This window comes from Callorhinus ursinus, unplaced genomic scaffold (genome assembly GCF_003265705.2).
Source record: "Callorhinus ursinus isolate GAN/ISIS: 27379988/994484 unplaced genomic scaffold, GSC_fseal_2.0 scaffold34, whole genome shotgun sequence".
NCBI classification, from domain to species: Eukaryota; Metazoa; Chordata; class Mammalia; order Carnivora; family Otariidae; genus Callorhinus; species Callorhinus ursinus.
In genome coordinates, this window is record NW_027397096.1 from 4,916,565 (window position 1) to 4,935,763 (window position 19,199).

The following is a 19,199-nucleotide window of genomic DNA, read 5'->3' on the forward strand; positions in this document are numbered from 1 at the left end:
GCTGGCTGTGCTGAGACAAGGCAAGCGGAAGACACCCAGAGCGTGGTGACCCACTTGCCAGCAGGTCTGATGTCCCGGCGGCTGCTCTCTCCCGGAGCTCGTAAAGAAAACGACACCTACAGGTTTGGTTTCTGCTCAAGTCGCCAAGCTATTCTCGTTCACAAAGGACGTAGGGAGCCGGTGTGCAGCAGCTTCCAGCTGAGCGAAGACAAGTCGGCCTCACTTTTTGGAAAGTTGGTCACAGTCGCAGAAGCACTCGGGGGGGGGCTACTCTCCCAGACAAACCGCAGTGGGGGGCCTGCCAGCCCAGCCCCAGGAGCCAACAAGGGGACCGTTCAGGAGCGATGTCATTTTTTTCTTAACCACAAAACCGCAAGATATAAATTTTCCCGAATAGAAAAGCACCTGGGGTTTCAGCAACGGGACCAGCAGCAAGAGGGAAAGAGTCATGGGCTCTCCGGCCGCCAGAGAGGACCCTGGGCTGGAAGTGAAGTCTCAACTCCCGCCCCCAATGGGCTTAACAGCTGGTAGGTAGTACCAGCCACAAGGGTACAAAGGAGGTGCTCACTAAGTGTCCTCCCCCAGATCAAGGATCTTGGGGGAAATCCCCCTTAGTTCAGCTTCAATCTCACCACCTATAAAAAGGGTATCATTTTATGCAAGTGGGGGTCAAGTGAGTCACCATATATAAAACTGCTTGTAATAAGAAAAAAAAAATTATGAGCAACTCTATGCCAGCAAATTAGATAACCTGGAAGAAATGGGTGCATTCCTAGAGATGTCTCAACTACCAAAACTGAACCAGGAAGAAATAGAACACCTGAACAGACCTATAACCACTAAGGAAATTGAAGCAGTCATCAAAAATCTCCCAAGAAACAAAAGCCCAGGGCCAGATGGCTTCCCAGGGGAATTCTATCAGACATTTAAAGAAGAATTAATACCTATTCTCCTGAAACTGTTCCAAAAAATAGAAATGGAAGGAAAACTTCCAAACTCATTTTATGAGGCCACCATTACCTTGATCCCAAAAACAAAGACCCCATCAAAGAGGAGAATTACAGACCAATATCCTTGATGAACATGGATGCAAAAATTCTCACCAAAATACTAGCCAAGAGGATCCAACAGTACATTAAAAGGATTATTCACCACGACCAAGTGGGATTTATCCCTGGGCTGCAAGGCTGGTTCAACATCCGCAAATCAATCAACGTGATACAATACATTAACAAAAGAAAGAACAAGAATCATAGGATCCTCTCAATAGATGCAGAAAAAGCATTTGACAAAGTACAGCATCCTTTCTTGATCAAAATTCTTCAGAGTATAGGCACAGAGGGTACATACCTCAATATCATAAAAGCCATCTATCTATGAAAAACCTACAGCGAATATCATTCTCAATGGGGAAAAGCTGAGAGCTTTCTCCCTAAGGTCAGGGACGCGGCAGGGATGTCCACTATCACCACTGCTATTCAACATAGTATTAAAGGTCCTAGCCACAGCAATCAGACAACAAAAAGAAATCAAAGGCATCCAAATCGGCAAAGAGGAAGTCAAACTCTCACTCTTTGCAGATGATATGATACTGTATGTGGAAAACCCAAAAGACTCCGCCCCAAAACTGCTAGAATTCATACAGGAATTCAGTAAAGTAGCAGGATATAAAATCAATGCACAGAAATCAGTGGCATTCCTATACACCAACAACAAGACAGAAGAGAGACAAATCAAGGAGTCGATCCCATTTACAACTGCACCCAAAACCATAAGATACCTAGGAATAAATCTAACCAAAGAGGCAAAGGATCTGTACTCAGAAAACTATACTCATGAAAGAAATTGAGGAAGACACAAAGAAATGGAAAAACATTCCATACTCATGGACTGGAAGAACATTGTGAAGATGTCAATGCTACCTAGAGCAATCTACACATTCAATGCAATCCCCATCAAAATACCATCCACTTTTTTCAAAGAAATGGAACAAATAATCCTAAAATTTGTATGGAACCAGAAGAGACCCCGAATAGCCAGAGGAATCTTGAAAAAGAAAAGCAAAGCTGGCGGCATCACAATTCCGGACTTCCACCTCTATTCCAAAGCTGTCATCATCAAGACAGTATGGTACTGGCACAAAAACAGACACCTAGATCAATGGAACAGAACAGAGAGTCCAGAAATGGACCCTCAACTCTATGGTCAACTCATCTTTGACAAAGCAGGCAAGAATGTCCAGTGGAAAAAAGACAGTCTCTTCAACAAATGGTGTTGGGAAAATTGGACAGCCACATGCAGAAGAATGAAACAGGACCATTTCCTTACACCACACACAAAAATAGACTCCACATGGTTGAAAGACCTAAACGTGAGACAGGAGTCCATCAAAATCCTAAAGGAGAGCACAGGCAGCAACCTCTTCGACCTCAGCCGCAGCAACTTCTTCCTAGAAACATCGCCAAAGGCAAGGGAAGCCAGGGCAAAAATGAACTATTGGGATTTCATCAAGATAAAAAGCCTTTGCACAGCAAAACAAACAGTCCACAAAACCAAAAGACAACCGACAGAATGGGAGAAAATATTTGCAAATGACTTATCAGATAAAGGGCTAGTATCCAAAATCTATAAAGAACTTATCAAACTCAACACCCAAAGAACAAATAATCCAATCAAGAAATGGGCAGAAGACATGAACAGACATTTTTCCAAAGAAGACATCCAAATGGCCAACAGACACATGAAAAAGTGCTCAACATCGCTCGGCATCAGGGAAATCCAAATCAAAACCTCAGTGAGATACCACCTCCCACCCGTCAGAATGGCTAAAATTAACAAGTCAGGAAACGACAGATGTTGGCGGGGATGTGGAGAAAGGGGAACCCTCCTACACTGTTGGTGGGAATGCAAGCTGGTGCAGCCACTCTGGAAGACAGTATGGAGGTTCCTCAAACAGTTGAAAATAGAACTACCATACGATCCAGCAATTGCACTACTGGGTATTTACCCCAAAGATACAAATGTAGGGATCCAAAGGGGTACGTGCACCCCAATGTTTATAGCAGCAATGTCCACAATAGCCAAACTGTGGAAAGAGCCAAGATGTCCATCGACAGATGAATGGATAAAGAAGAAGTGGTATATATACACAATGGAATATTACGCAGCCATCAAAAAGAATGAGATCTTGCCATTTGCAATGACGTGGATGGAACTGGAGGGTGTTATGCTGAGTGAAATAAGTAAATCAGAGAAAGACATGTATCATAGTAAGTCAAGAAAAAGAAGAAGATAGCAGGAGGGGAAGAATGAAGGGGAGGAAGTCGGAGGGGGAGACGAACCATGAGAGACTATGGACCCTGAGAAACAAACTGAGGGTTCTAGAGGGGAGGAAGGTGGGGGGATGGGTTAGCCTGGTGATGGGTATTAAAGAGGGCACGTTCTGCGTGGAGCACTGGGTGTTATGCACAAACAATGAATCATGGAACACTACATCAAGAACTAATGATGTAATGTATGGTGATTAACATAACAATAAAAAAATTAAAAAAAAAAAAAGACAGGTTCTGCTACATTACTGTTGGTTACTCCAACCATATCCAAGAGGCAGGCAGCACTCTGGCTCAAGACAGACGGGCTTAGCCTCTCAGCCCCTTGCCACCACACTCCCTCTGTGAGTGGACGAAAATCTAGCCTGTCAGCCTTAGTTTCACCTCCTGTAAAATGGGACTGATCTACCTCAAGAGGCTGTTGTAGAGATCTGCATGAGAAAACAGGGAGGTAAAACGTTCAGCAAAGCATGTGGAAGAAGGAAAGCATGAGCTCCGTGGGCGGCATCCTCGCCAAGCCAAGCCTTTGGCTTCTCTTAAGACCTCTCTGGGCAATAGGGCAGATGTGGGTAGGATTTTACCCACTTCAGAGACCGGGGTTAAAGAAGACCCTGAAGGTTGGCACTGATCCTCACAACACTGGTGGAACTCACAGACCCAGTACATTTATTTTAAAGGCAAGAGGGCCAGGACTTGGCTCACATGTTGACTCCAGCACACACGAGCCCTCCCTCTCCTCAAGCGCTCACACATCCGTGGCAGCAACAGAAGGCGTGGCCTGAGTGGGGCAGCATCAACTCCAGAGTGCCCCTTGCATCATCTGGCAACCCGATCAACCACAAATATAACAGAATCCGCCCCTGTAGCTGCTCTAGCGTGACCCCGACACAGGCCCCCCAAACGGAGGTTGCCGTAAGCCTGGCTTCTGTGGGGGTGGTGGTGGGGGGCTGTCAGACATCCCTGGAGAGCAGACACCTGTCAGAGCTCCCAAAGCACACGCTACCAGGACAGCAGGAACAGGAAGCTGCTCCCAGAACTGCAAGGGGCCCAGGAACCTGAGAGGCCTTCCATGTCTGCTCTGCTCAAAGCTCATCCAAACGTGCCTCTGTGTAGGGACCCCCACTCCCAAGCTCACCCTTCCGAGAGCATCCCAGCTGTCACAGGCAACCCGAGCCCGGCTGATCTGGGACACGCACTCCTCTGCAGCCAGAGTCCCAACATCCCTCGGAAGCAGCCACAGTGGGGTGGGCTGGTAGCTGCCCCACCTCTAAAAGAGAGAGGGCAAGCCCGGCTGAAATGGCGGTCCCAGTAGAAATCTCTCACAGGCTCCACAGGGCAGTGGGACGGGGGCCAGCCGTTGTGCCTGACTGGCTGGGCGGTGCGCTGGTAATGACCGGGCAAACATCCTACCCGGGGTCACACACGCACCCACGCCTACTGTGTACCACCGGCACCTGTTCTAACTGGCCGGGAGCCACGCCTCCCATGTAGCAGCCTGGTATCATCACTTACCAGCAGTGCGGCCGTGACTAGTTTACTTCATCTTAGTTTCCTCACCTGTAGGCTGGAGGAAACAGCGCATGTTCCACAGCACCGCTGAAAACTCACGGTGGGATTCATGCATGCAAGGTGGTTAGGCCAACGGCCAGAACACATCAAGTGCTCACTAAATAGGATGCTCTTAGCATCAGCCCGGCTCAGCCTACAAGCACAGCCTTGAGGAGGAGGAGTGTCAAGACTTTTGGCCAGTGCCATCTGGATTGCTCTTTACGCAGGCTTTTGAACCTTTGCACTAAACAAGGCTTTGCAGACAACTAACTTTGCAAAACAAAATCCACCGGACCCTGCAGGGCCTGGGATGGGGAGGACCCCATTTGGTCGACACCAAATCTGTGATCCAGGCTATGGAAGCAGCCAGATGCCAGGACCTTTGTAACCCTAACTCTGACTCAGGCATTGGCCACTGGAGCAGACACTCGCCCTTCTCAGTATCGCCAGGTTTTCAGGGCTCAAGCAGGGCAGGTGGTTCAGTCTATGGGGACAGATGTGACAGAGGCTAAATGATAACTGAATATAATTAAAGATAAATGGACACATGAATCCCAGGCACCGACAGGCATGGACGCCAGATTCCCATGTACAGCACCGGGCTCCCTCAATTATGCATATCATGTCATTACTCAATTAACAGCCCTAGTAATCAGAATGATCTCTTCTATTTATGTAGTAACTTATCACTTCCTCTCCCTGGATTCTCACTGAAAATTCCAGGAGGTGGGAATTGCAGGAGACCCCTGAATGCACAGGACTGACACATAATCCCAACCTTCACATGACCCCAAAGCCGCAATGTCTCTCAGCATCTATCATTCTCCCCAAAAAACACAGTCAAGCGTAAATGAAGACACCGTGGACCCTTCTGGACTCTTGGTAGGAAGTACTGTGTACTCGACATCAAGTCGAGAAAAACAGAGCTGGGTCAAGACGTGGATGCTGGGCAGCCTGCTTGGCTCACTCGCTGACTGAGGGACACCCGCCCACCCTGCAAAGAGCAGTGTGCAGTTCTGAGCCCAACCTCTGCACGCTGGCAAGTATGGCCCATCACTTAGGGTCACTCACAAATAGTCAAACCATATATGCTAAACCCAGGAGCCTTCCAGGTGCATTTCATTATTCCCATCTTACAAATGAGGAACTGGGGCACCAAGACCTTTGCAACTTTCCTGAATCCCATGGTTAGAGAAGGTATTCAGAGCTCAACCCAATGCTGTACCATACCATCTCCCAAAATAATGAGTCCCGCGACCCACCCCCTTAGCTCATCAAGCAGTCCTGGCCAGCATAAGCGAGATGCCGGTGGGCAGGACCTACCTCTCTTGTGGTCAGAAGCCCCAAATCCAGCAATGCCCAGCCCGCAGCAGGCACTGAATCCTCTGAATAAAAGCCACAGCCTTCCCCACTCTCCAAATGTGTCCAATCACCCAAGCGGGCCACCACCTCTGATCCTAATTCGCAAAACCTGTCATCTGGGCTACACCCGCTCCCCGGCCCCACACCAGCTCTGAATTCATTAAAACTAGCCACCACCCTGCCCAGTAACCTAGAGCCACCCCTTTCACGGATATCCCAGCATCTCTGCAGAGTGAGGTGAGAAGCACCTGGATGGCCACTTTGGACCAGCCTCCAGCCTGCTAACACCTATGGGACCCTGACTCCCTCCTCCAGGTGGGCAACACCGTACTCTTTAAGAAGATGTTGACAGCAGGCTTGGCTAGTGCCAAGCCTCTGTCCACCCCATCCCAAACTTCAGGGAGTTGCTAAAGCTCTTGAAACTTACTCCCATCTTCCCTAGATGGTTCCTGAAACTGCTGCTCCTTCCCAGGCACCTCTGGCCATGCCCAGAGTCCTCCTACTTTTCCCACCCCCTCCCCAAAGCTGGAGGGCACTTCTGGAGACTTCCTGCCAGCCCAGCCAGCTAAGCCGTCTGCTCTGTCTACCATGGCCAATATGTTGCAAAATGATTTCTGAGAATGTAAGAAGGCCTCTGGAGGTCGTCACGCAGCTGACAGCTCCACACACAGGCCCAGGCCGACCACGGCCCTCAGCTGCAAGAGCACCAGGGGCAGCCCTGGGTCCCCAGCACTGCTGAGCCTCCCGGAGCCCTCGAGGGGACCCAGTGGGGCTGTTCTTGGCCAGCAAGGGGAAGAAAAAGCAAGAGTGCCAAGCCAGCAGGGTGAGGAGAAGAGAAAGTGACCTCAATCCCCAGCCTGGGCATTTTGCAACCAGCCATCCTCCACCCGGCTCTGTCCCGTGCCTGTGCTCTCCCGGGGAAGCTGCCAGCCGTGTGCATTTGTGCAGAGACAATTTCCCCGCCAAGCCTCCCACTAGCAACCCTGCCCTGACGTCAAACTCAGAGTCAGGGAACTTCAAATACAAACAAACAAGTCTGCCCCAGACCACAACTGGAGCCGTTCCCAAGGAGGCCAGAGAGGACAGGGCCACAGCTGGGAACTCAGGGCTCCCTGCCCTTCCTTGACTCCACGGCCTGACAACAGGCTGCAGATGGGAGCCTCAGGCCCAGGCTGAGACCAAATGGGATCTGTCCTCGGCCTTGGTGACGGACGTGAGTACCCGTCTGGGGCCGGCACAGCAGTGGGGGCCAGTGACCCCGTCCAGAAGCACGCGCAATCAGCAGCCCCTTGGATAACATCACAGGTTGTCACTACCCTGGTACTGAGTATGCAGGGAAAGGAGAGACGAATGTGACTAGGAGGCATGCACAAAGCTTCCTGGGAAAGACGGAGCTGGAGCCAGGCCATGGATGGCTCCAGACGGGGGTTTTCTCAGCAACACCCCCTCTTCCATTGCAGGCTCCACTGCGGTCATGAGACTTGACAAGAAAGAGTTTCAAGAGGAAGGCAGTTCCCTGACCTAAATATCCTCAGACAGCCTCCACCTGAGAAGCCATGGGGGCATCAAATACATGCGCTCTTCAGAAAGCAACCTTTTGCTTGGAAAGCTAGTGAAGCAGGTGTCTCGGGGCGATCTTTCCAGTTTTGCTTTGTGCCCCAGTTCAATCCTGTAAGCCCCCAGGACTCTGTGTGTTTTCGAACAGGCAGTCCCGGGCGGAGGGGGGGGCTGTCGGACAAACTGGACTAAATCATAAGAAAGCAAGACACCTGCTTCCCCTAACTGCCCTGGGCCTCAAGTGATTGCACAAGGGAAGGGAAGGAGAACCTCTATCTATAATCTTCTATATATAATATAAACCTCTATCTATAATTGTGCAACAAGTGGCCAGGAGACTTCTTCCCAATGCCAGGCACTGTGACACAATGCCAAGTCACCTAGTGCAGGCAACAGACTTATCCATGAACAGGCCTCACCAGAGAACTGAGAGCAGATGTGTCCACCCGTAAGCATCACCCCTACAGTCTCAATGCTGGGTGCTTCTGCTGGGAAATCGAGGGGAGGGCAAGTACAGGTGTTGCCCACAAACCAGATTCCTAAATGACGCAGCCTTTGTCTCGGTTCAAACACCCAACTCCATCTGCCTGACTGAAGCTCACCAGGCCCACAGAGCATGGCTTAGTCCATAACCCCTCAAGGACAAAAGGTAATCCCAGAAAAGTCCTGGCATTAATACTGGAGGGGACATGGGTGTGAATTACTAAACTGGGGCCTAGAAAAAAAGGCAGAGGGCACAACCTAATGCAAAGGTGAAGTCCTGCCAATGGGACCACCCCCTCAACTATCCTGAAGACCTGGTCCCCTGGAAGCTTCTAGAAGGAAGGGACAGGGGAGGGTGAGGCACTTCAGATTCTGATCTGCTGTGTGTAGGATACTGTGCCATATGCTGGGGATATAGAAGGTTTTCCCTGCAGGAGAAGGTTGTTTGCCTAGCAACTCGGTCACCACAGAAAAGGATAAAGGGCTATTATGGAGGGAGCAAGGGTCAAGAGCAGGTGAGTGCCACGGACAACCAGAGGTCAACTAATGTGATGGCAAGCTCCCCCAAAGGATGACAGCCTCTGCCTCACGCGTTGCTCATGACCTACCTAATGCCCATTCCTGACTTGCTCCTCACTCACAGACTGATTTAGTTTTGTCACCGTGCCCAGTGATGAACTGGTCTGTCAGTGTTTCTCTACACTGACTTCACATCACACTAGCACGAGCCCCAGCCTAGATTCCCATGGGATGGGGGGTCCCAGCATGGCTGTGGTGATGAGCCACGTCCAGCCTCCCTTGTAGCTATGTGTGACAGTTCTGGTCACTGGGACGAGAGGACCCATCCACTGGACTGCTGGGAAGGGTCTGCTTTCCTCACAAGGGGGGCATTCTCTGGGGCTGTCCACCACCTCCTTCCTGCTTTAAAGATCTGATTGCCAAGAGCTGTCCAGAGAACCAGAGATAGCAGCACTGTTCAGCTGCTGTCAACACATAAGCCACTTAACCCCAACCTTCTCACTATAGAAGAAACCTAACGGCCTATTTGTTGAAGTCACATTTTCTGTTACTTGCAAAGGAACGTGGTCCTTTCTGCTTATGCTTATTAAGCCCACGCTATTTCAAACCTCCTTCTAAAGCTTCTAATTTAATGTTTCTAAGCCGAAAGCTTCCTGTTGGCTTCCAGAAAACCTACAAAAGGAAAAAGTATCCCTTCATTCTTCTTGGGACCACATGCTATCCAAAGGCATCCCTCCAAAAGTCCTTCCAAATTTCAAAGAGCAGCTATGTTTTCCTGAAGTCCAATTTGCCCGTTTTTTTTTTCTTTTTTTGGTTTGTGCTTTTCATTTCCTGAGCAATTTTTGCCAAGCCCACATACACAAAGATGTTCTCCCCTATGCTCTGTAAGTTTTATAGTTTAATCTCTGTTTAGGTCGGTCTATGATCTATAAAATTTGAAGTAATTTTTGTATCCCAAGATTGTTTTTACTATAACCCTGCACTGATTTTTAAATCGGATAGTCCTACGTGCCAGGCTCTGTCCTATGTATTTTATGTATATTGTCTCATCCGCCAGTCACGTGAAACCTCTGATTGGGACTATGATAGGGGCTTCTTGGACCCACCAGTCCGGGACAGCTGATGTCACATGGAGTGCGCCACCTCTGCTACAACAGAGGTTTAGGTACTTGCTGTGGGATCCCAAGGAGACTGGGTCTAAGTATGGGTTGTGGTGCTATGATCCTGGGAAGGCATCAACAGGCTGGGGTGGGCCATGAGGCATGGCACACAGGGTAAGGGACGGAGACGGCACATCGGGTGGGGGGCACAGTATGAGCAAAGACCAGAGTAATGACAGAAACTTGTTCTTTCTGGTGGGGGCAGGGAGAAAGAATCCTAAGCAGGCTCCACGCCCGCTGCCAAGCCTGATGGGGGGCTCAATCTCATGACCCTGAGACCATGACCTGAGCTGAAATTGAGAGTCAGACGCTTAACCAACTGAACCACCAAGGCGCCTGACGGAAACTTTTTTTAAAAAGAAAAGATAGAGCCCACAGCCAAAGAGTAGACAGGATGGGAAAGAGCAGGAGAGGAAAGTCAGCCAGGGGGCAGGGCCCACACATGCAGATCCAGGAAGGTTCTGGAAGGTCCCGGAAGGTCACACTAAAGCATCTATACTCGCTCTCACAGGCATGGAGAGGGAAGCAAAGGAAAACACGTAATCAGATTTGCATTCCTGAATGATCATCATTCTGGAAACCATGTGGAGGACAGATTGAAGTGGGTGTGGAGAAACGAGAGGGGCAGGAAAATCAATTAAAAAGCCACCGCAATTCAGCAAATGACAAGAACAAAAGGTAATTTCGTTAGTGGCATCGTGGGTGTAGAGGAAGGAGCAGATTTTAGAGATGGTTTATTAGCAGTTTTACTATAAAGACAAGACTTCCCTGATTGCTTGTCCAGGGAATGTCTGGCACACCAACCCCGTGGTATGCAGGAAACTGAAGAGCTGAGTTCCTCCAGCAGGAGAGCCAAGAGAGCAGAGCACCCATTTGTTTGATTCACTGGGTGCTTCGCGGGGGAGAGGGCCTGCTACCTGTCCGGGCCTTCCCCAAATGTCCGGCTCTGCAAAGCCACCTCGGGCTGTAGGCAGCTCCTTCCCAGCTATCTCCCAACTCCTGAGCTCTTCCTCTTCCCCTCCTCTCAGGCAGAGGGGGACCCTGTACCTACTGAGAACAAAAGCCCACTCCTGTAACAGTTCATCTCCAGCTTCCCCACGGTCTCCGGGAGTGGGTCAGACAGACAGGGGCTAGATGAGGGGCTGCATTCGCCAGAGCGGCCAGACCCAAGAGAAGCCCTAACCAGCCAGCTTAGGGCTGCTGGGTCCTCTCCAACCCGTCTGTGCAGAAACATGCCACCCTGTTAAGGAGAGTGGGCCCAGGGGCGCCTGCGTGGCTCAGTCATTAAGCGTCTGCCTTCAGCTCAGGTCATGATCCCAGGGTCCGGGGATCAGGCCCCGCATCGGGCTCCCTGCTCAGGGGGAAGCCTGCTTCTCCCTCTCCCACTCCCCCTGCTTGTGTTCCCTCTCTCGCTGTGTCTCTGTCAAATAAATAAAGAAAATCTTAAAAAAAAAAAATCTCACCCCCACGCTAAGCTAAGGGACCTACCAGCTAAGGGAACATGAGCAATTGACACAATGTCTCTGAGCCTTTATTTCCTGTTGTAAATGAGGTGGTGGGACGGGGGGGCCTCAAAACATGGCTGTGAAGACAAAAACAATATAATACATGTCCAGCAGCTGGTGTGCTATAAGCGAACAGCAAATATTTGTCCCCATCTCCCTTCTCTGTAACCTTAATGGCGGAAAAGGCTGGGCTTTGACAGCTGACAGGCAGACTGGGACAGGGGGTTGGGGGAACCTCAAAAGGCAAGTGTCCCAATGCAGGTGTCGATTATTGATCTATTGACACATCTGCAGTCTCCCCATGGAGCAAGGAGAATGACCAGCTATAGAAACAAATAGTTCCGAGCGCGAAGTAGTCTCCTCCAGCCCCAGCCTCCAGCGGGAACAGTAGGACTTTAAGTTAATAGATAAAAACCAAGCACTCCTGCAACACTGAGTTTTGCTGGGATCACTCCTCAGATGCCCAGTAGGGAAGGGAGTCTGGGGGGGGCAGCTTGACCACGTCACCCACACCTCTTTCCATAAGGGATCTGTGATGGCCATTCAATTACCCACGGCATCCCTCATTATAAAATCTTCATAGCTCTCATTTTATCTAGGCAGAGGAAGGTTAAAAAAATACACACACACACACACACACACACACATTCATTTACAATAGGAAATAAAGGCTCAGAGATATTATGTCTATATATATATATCATACACATATATATCATATACATGATATATATATAGGGTTTGGGATGAAACTGCAGGGGGGCTGAGGTGACGTAAGCTCTGGGAGACAGGAGCAGCAGAAGACCACCCTCTCCAACAAACAACGGCCAAAGACGACCGAATTTCTCCCCTGAGCCCTGCACGCCTCAGCGGACACAGCGCTAACTGGGCTCACATCATCCACATGATCACTAGCAGAGAGTGAGAAAGGGCTCAGATAACAGAAAGTCACTATGGAGTCATCCCAGGAATGCCAGCCAGAGGCAGTATGATGACGCTGGTCAAGTGCTTGGGCTTAGAACCTGACAGACCTGAGTTCAAATCCCACTTCTACCTGCCGTCCAGTTGCCTTACCACGGGCAACTTAAGTGAACCTTTCTACGCCTTAGTTCTCTTATCTGTAAAATGGGGGAATAACAGCACTATCTTCATGGGAGGGAAATGTAAAGTGCTTAGCCCTAAGCTCAGCTCCCATCATCTTTTTTTTTTTTTTTTTTTTTCCCATCATCTTTATCATAAAAATTCCAGTACCTCGGGGAGCCTGGGTGGCTCAGTCGGTTAAGCGTCTGCCTTCAGCTCAGGTCATGATCCCAGGGTCCTGGGATGGAGCCCCACATCAGGGCTCCCTGCTCAGCGGGGAGTCTGCTTCTCCCTCTGCCTCTGCCCCTCCCCCCTGCTCATGCGCACACACTCTCTCTCAAATAAATAAAATCTTAAAAAAAAAAATTTCAGTATCTTACTATCTTTGAAGGCAGTTAAATTCTGACATGTTTATTGCTTTAAGATTCTTAAAAGTGTTCCTGAATGAGTCCATTTACACGGCAAATCCCAAGCTACTCCCATGTGTGCCTCGAAGGGGGCAGACGAAGACAAGGCCAGGTGAGGCGAGAATACACTGAGCACAGAGGATGGCCTTCCTCACCCTCACCTGATTTCCAGGTCAAGAGCAGGTCGACACAAGCCAGACTGTGCTATGTAACCCCTGCAAGTGGACTGAGCAGAAGAACAAGGCAAACCGGCAGGCTCAGTCGGTGGAGCACGCGACTCTTGATCTCAGGGTCGTGAGTTTGAGCCCCACACTGGGTGTAGAGATTACTTTTAAAAAGTTTAAAAATTGGGCGCCTGGGTGGCTCAGATGGTTAAGCGTCTGCCTTCGGCTCAGGTCACGATCCCAGGGTCCTGGGATCGAGTCCCGCATCGGGCTCCGTGCTCCGCAGGAAACCTGCTTCTCCCTCTGCTTCTCTCTCTCTCTCTCTCCCTCTGTCTCTCATGAATAAATAAATAAAACTTTAAAAAAAAAGTTTAAAAATTAAGGGGCGCCTGGGTGGTTCAGTCGTTAAGCGTCTGCCTTCAGCTCAGGTCATGCCCAGGGTCCTGGGATCGAGCCCCACATCGGGCTCCCTGCTCGACAGGAAGCCTGCTTCTCCCTCTGCCACTCCCCCTGCTTGTGTTCCTGCTCTCGCTGTGTCTCTGTCAAATAAATAAATAAAATCTTTAAAAAAAATTTTTTTTAATTTAAAAATTAAGTCTTTTTTTTTTTTTTTAAAGATGCATACAACCTGAGGAAGCAAGCTGAGGAGCGCATGGGAGGGGCGGGCAGAGCAGCCACCGGGCCTGGCACACAGGCTGTTAACAGGGGCTGTTCTCTGACACAGTCAAAGACAAAGACACACAAAAATGCATGCACACATGTGCACCCGCCACCCTGGACAAGCTCCAGCTGAACAGAGAGAGGACCCATTTCCAAACAAGCAGAGCAAGTGCGCTGCCAACTTCCCTCCCCAAAATCAATAGACCACAACTAATTGAAGAAATTAGATCATAACACTGACTAGGTGCTAATTAGAAGCCAGGCACCACTTTAAGTACTTCATATATATTAAGTCACTGACGCCTCATAACAAGCCTATGAGAGAGGCCCTAACACTATCCCCACTTCACAGAGGGGTAAACTGAGGCCAAGGAGCAGTCCCAAGTCACAAGGCTATTGAGTGGCAGAATGAAAATCTAAACCCAGGCAGTTGAACTGCTGAGTCCGTGCTCTAAGCACAGACTAGATGACCTCGATTGCCAGGTGTTAGGGGCACCTACTGCGAGCCAGGCCAGGGCTGGGCATCTCGGCGTGAGGATCCTCATTTATCAACAAGGACTCAGAGGTTCAGATAACCAACTCAAGGTCTTGGGTTGAGAGCCAACTTAAACCCAGGAGGCCCTAATGCCCCAAGCCGCCCCTCCTGACTCAATGCACTGCATTTCATCTTATTTTAGGCCACCCCACACCAAACCCTACCCACTGTGCTCCACCAGCACTGGGGCAGACACATCACTTACACGGTGCACAAACCCAGGTGAGGCTCCCGGTAGGGGGCCAGAAACTTCTAGAAGGCCTGGAGGACCAGTGGAGCCTGGAAGAGTACACAGTCCTCTCCTCCTCAGGGGCCTGCAATCCACACCTTATTCCTTCCTACCTGTCCGCAGAAAGAGACAGAGCAAGAGCCTCCTGCTGGTGCCCAGAGCGTGAGAGCTCTTCTACGACAGCACAGCTCAAGGCAGAGAGATACACACCAGCTCTTGCATAAGACGCGATTTCGCTCACACACAGACCTCAGGGCAAGCAGTGAGCTCTGCGAGCAGGGGTGCACTGCAGCCCCAGAGAGCAGAGGCGTGGGTAGCCCACACCTCAGCCCCACTCCGCAGGCAGGACAGCACCTGCCCCACATCCCCAAGGAGGCTGGTTCTCCCATGACCCCTGCCCCAGTGACCCAAACACTTAAATTCACCCTCCACATGGAGGCGAGCTCGCCTATGCAGAGAAAACTCCAGGCAAACCCCAAACGGTCCTGGATCTCTTCCTGGCCACCAGTCTTTGCAGTTGGGCCTGACCGAGGACCACACCAACCAGGAGGGGCTGTTGGTAGGACTGGCCCCTTCTTGAGATATCTGTTCAACCACAAAATCCTGGAGTGTTCTAAGATGAGAAAGGCCTTCAAGGTCATCTCCTACGGGGCCATGACCTAGTCACATAGAAAGTCAAAAGGCAGGTGCCAGGACAGACTCCCTGGTCTCCTGTCCAGTGCTCTTCCCTCGATGCTGGAAGACAGAAGTTATGAGTTTCACCTGCTGCTAGAGCAAGAAGCTTAGCCAGGTCTCTGGTGCCCTATTTTTACTTAGCAAATTAGGGACTATTTAAAGTTTGTAAGTGCTAACTGATTTCATTGGAGGAGGTGTTATTCTATCCACGTGGGGTGAAAGTACGACACAGAGATAAAGTAACTGTCAGGTGGGGTGTGAAACTAGGCAGAGCCCAAGCCCTGAACTTTTGAGCCACATCACCTTTGTGACTGCAGCCCCTCAGCAGGGCCCCATGAAGCTCCGAGGCATGCCCTGAATAGCTCTTCAGAGGAGCGGGGCTGAAGATCATTCCAGAACTGCTCCCATCCCAGCAGCTCCCTAGGACTCACCCAGGACTGATCTGAAAATGGACCCGGGTGTTCACTATGAACTCCTAGGGGGATCTGGGAGAGTGACCAGAGCTTATTATCGGGGACAGCAGCTTTGCCAGGCCTATGGCCCCGCCAAAAACTAAGCCTTCCCTCCCTGCTGCATCCTCTGCACCCCTAAGCCTTGGCGGGCAGGAGGGGCTGGCTATGCGACACCAAGGCCCCAACACCCGCAGGCCATGATTCTGCACTCCTGTGTGGCCTCCTCGAGGCTCAAGCACTTGAGTTTTCCCCCTGAAAAGGAAGCCATTTCTCAATATGTTGCTACACACGGGTACTGAGAAACACAAACCGAGAGGCACATGGGGCACCAGCCACAAAGGGAGGAGAGTGAGGGGAAGGGCTGGTACTGTCCCCCTGGCGGCGCAGCTGAAGCAGCAATGAGGCACCCTGTTCACGAGGGGGACACAGTGGGAACAATCCAAAGACCCACCAACAGAAGCAGGGCCTGAAGAGGTGATGGTAAAACCACTTAAAATAGTACAAAACCGCTGAACAATTTTACAAAAACACAGGGAGTTTTCTTATGCGACTCTCCTGCCTGACAGATGACTACAGCACGTGTACCTGGAAACTGCAGCTCACAGAAAACATGGCAGAGACGTCAACAACACGCCTGCCGAGTCTGGGTGGGAAGGCCACAGGTAATCACTTTCTCCCTTCTACTTTTCCGTTTTCCAAATGTTCTAGAATTACCATGCGCGGATGGTGTAAGCTGATTTGTGAGAATATTACATTTTAAATTGTCAAGAGAGGAAAACAGAAGCTGATGGGGAGAAAACTCTGGGTGGGCAGCCAACCGTCGGCGTCCTACTTGATGCAGAGCCCTGTGGGGGCGGCCATGCCCGGCCTGCTCTCAGAAGCCCTACAGGTATCAGATGGAACAAAACCTCACTGATGCAGAAAGGGAAGAGGAAGAAAGGAAGAGTACACTGTGATAAGATGGCATTAGATTCATTTTGCTGAAATTTTTTTTTCAAGACTTTTTATTTTTAAGTCATCCCTACACCCAACATAGGGCTCAAACTCACAACCCCGAGATTAAGAGTCACATGCTCTGGGGCACCTGGCTGACTCAGTCCGTTAAGCGTCTGCCTTCGGCTCCAGTCATGATCCCAGGGTCCTGAGATAGAGTCCTGCATCCTGCATCCCCAGTGGGGAGTCTATTCTCCCTCAGCCCCTCATCCCACTCATGCTCTCTCTTAAATAAATAATAAATAAATAAATAAATAAAATCTTTTTTTTTTTAAAAGATTTTACCAGTGGAGCCAGCCCCCCCCTTTTTTAAATTTTTAAGAACTGTATGTATCCATCCCTCCCTCCATCCATCCATCCATTTAAGAATATCAAGCATCTGCTAGTTACCTAGCACTGTCCAGGCCCTCTTAAGTAATACAGAAATGAGTAAGACCCATTTCGCACCCTCAAATAAGGACCAAAGGTATCTAGTAGGGGCCAAAGATATCAAGTTATAATGCAAAGGGGTATTTGACAAGTTGTTTTAAGATACAAGCTGCTATGAGCATTCAGAGGTGAAAATAAAAGTAACTTCCAGGGGCGCCTGGGTGGTACAGTGGGTTGAGCATCTGACTCTTGGTTTCAGCTCAGGTCTTGATCTCAGGGTCGTGAGATGGAGCCCTGCACTCAGCTTGGGATTCTCTCTCCCTCTGCCCCTCCCACTCATACTCTCTCTCGTTCTCAAATAAATAAATAAAACTTTAAAAAAGAAAAGAAAGTTTCAGCTTCAGAGAAATGGCAGGTAGCAGGAAAGGGGTCATGAAAGAGGTGGGCCTTGAATTGGGTCTCGAAGAACAAGGAGCAGCCCATGACAGAGTCAGTAAAATAGGCTAAGGAAACATGCACGCGCATCTCAAAAGAAAGTTGCAGACCCGCGCAACTGTAACAAACCCTTCCACCTTAATCGTAAGTGAGGAAATGCAAAAGGAAAGCAAATGGGGTTGCCGCAATGCCTCAGAGCCACTCCAAACGGTCCCGGGTGTGGGCTGCGGTGGGAGCGCTGAGCAGCACGGCCAGCCTTCCTGGCGTGGCGGGGGGTTGCTGAGAACCAGGCAGTGGCCTTACTCAGGGGCGCACACACTTTGTGCTAGCGATTCCACTTCTAGGAATACATCCTACAGAAACAATTAAGCATGCGCATAGGGCTATTCACGGAAGTGCAACTTAAAATAGCCAACCATGGGGAAGTGGGTAACTACACTTCAGTGTGTTTATGTAGCAGAAAGCTGCAGCAACTAAAAAAATAAATCCCATTTTCAAAGAATATTTAATGACATGGGCGATGCCCACGATATTACAGCAAGGTAACAGCTCAAGGTAAGAAAACTACATTTACAATATAATCCCAATTGATCCTTAAGCAATTTTTAAAGCATGATTTTTCTTTTTTCAGCTTCGCTGAGGTCAATGTATAGTTTATAGCAAAATAAATATATGAAAATGTAAACACTGGAAACACCGTATCTCATTTTGAGGCTTTTTGTATTTCTTCTAAGAACATGTGTTCTCTTTATAAACACATAACGTGATCCAAAATGAAAGAGTAATAGGTGGGATTTCAGTGGGAGAAGGGGGCATTGCAGACAGAAAGCACAAGGCAGAAGAAGAACAGATGTGTCTGCAGAGGACAAAGGGCCACACGTCAGACAGAGCTGAGCTCAAATCCTGGACCCATTCTTTTCCAGATGTGTGACCTTTAACAAGTGACTGAACCACTCTGAAGCTTCAGGTCCCTTCAAAGACTAACTGTGCTCACTTACACAGAGCACCTACTTGATACACCGGCAGGGGTGGCCCCCATCAGCTCTCTCTCGGAAGTCAACAAAATCAGATCCCTCTCTATGGACCAAGTATAAAATTCATTCTGGATGCACTCAGGTGAGGCAGGAATTTGTAAAACATTTACAAAATACACCGCCGATAAAATAAGAGAATTTGCAGAAAACAAGGTGTCGCATTAGACCAGTGTACAACGCATCTCAATTTCAGAAAGATTACACTCTGAAAAGGTATCTGTCCTAAAATCTAGAAAACATGAAAATTTCTCCTAAAGATGGTGATGACCAGGATTAGGCTGTTGGTCACAGCCCAAGACATTAATGTTGTTCTCATGCATCTTGTGTGGTCTGATTTGTGTCCAAAATGAGGAAATGGACCAGAAGTCAGCTTCCAGTTCCAAGGCAGACCTGGATACTGTAGGGTTGAGGCCCCCCCCCCCCCCTCTGCAGAGACAGTTCTGGATTGGAGAGCGCTGCTATCATTCTCCTTGGAACCTGCCTCTAGCTCTCCAGTCTTACATTTCAGAAGACAATTTAGGCAAAATTCAGCACAGCGAGTTCTGCCAGCCTACCTGGGGTGTGTCCTTGGCTGCAACCACTACATCATCTCTCAGATGAAGAAGGTGCCAGCAATGCCAAGGTCAGCTGCCGTAAGAGTAAGCAGATGCACTCTGGGAAAGCTTAAGGTTTGGAAAGAATCCTTGAAGGGAAATGCAAGCTC

At 49.5% G+C, this 19,199-nt stretch overlaps 1 protein-coding gene and 1 long non-coding RNA gene across 3 annotated transcripts in view; one reads left to right on the forward strand and one right to left on the reverse strand.

The window, feature by feature from the left end:
* Positions 1 to 19,199, reverse strand: part of KSR1 (kinase suppressor of ras 1) — a 145,403-nt gene that overhangs the window by 69,503 nt on the left and 56,701 nt on the right. The window lies entirely within an intron of this gene.
* LOC141370403 (uncharacterized) overlaps positions 16,020 to 19,199 on the forward strand; it is a 4,793-nt gene continuing 1,613 nt past the window's right edge. Inside the window, exon 1 of the long non-coding RNA XR_012374425.1 lies at positions 16,020 to 16,327. This is a non-coding gene — a long non-coding RNA (uncharacterized lncRNA). The remainder of the gene's footprint in view (positions 16,328 to 19,199) is intronic.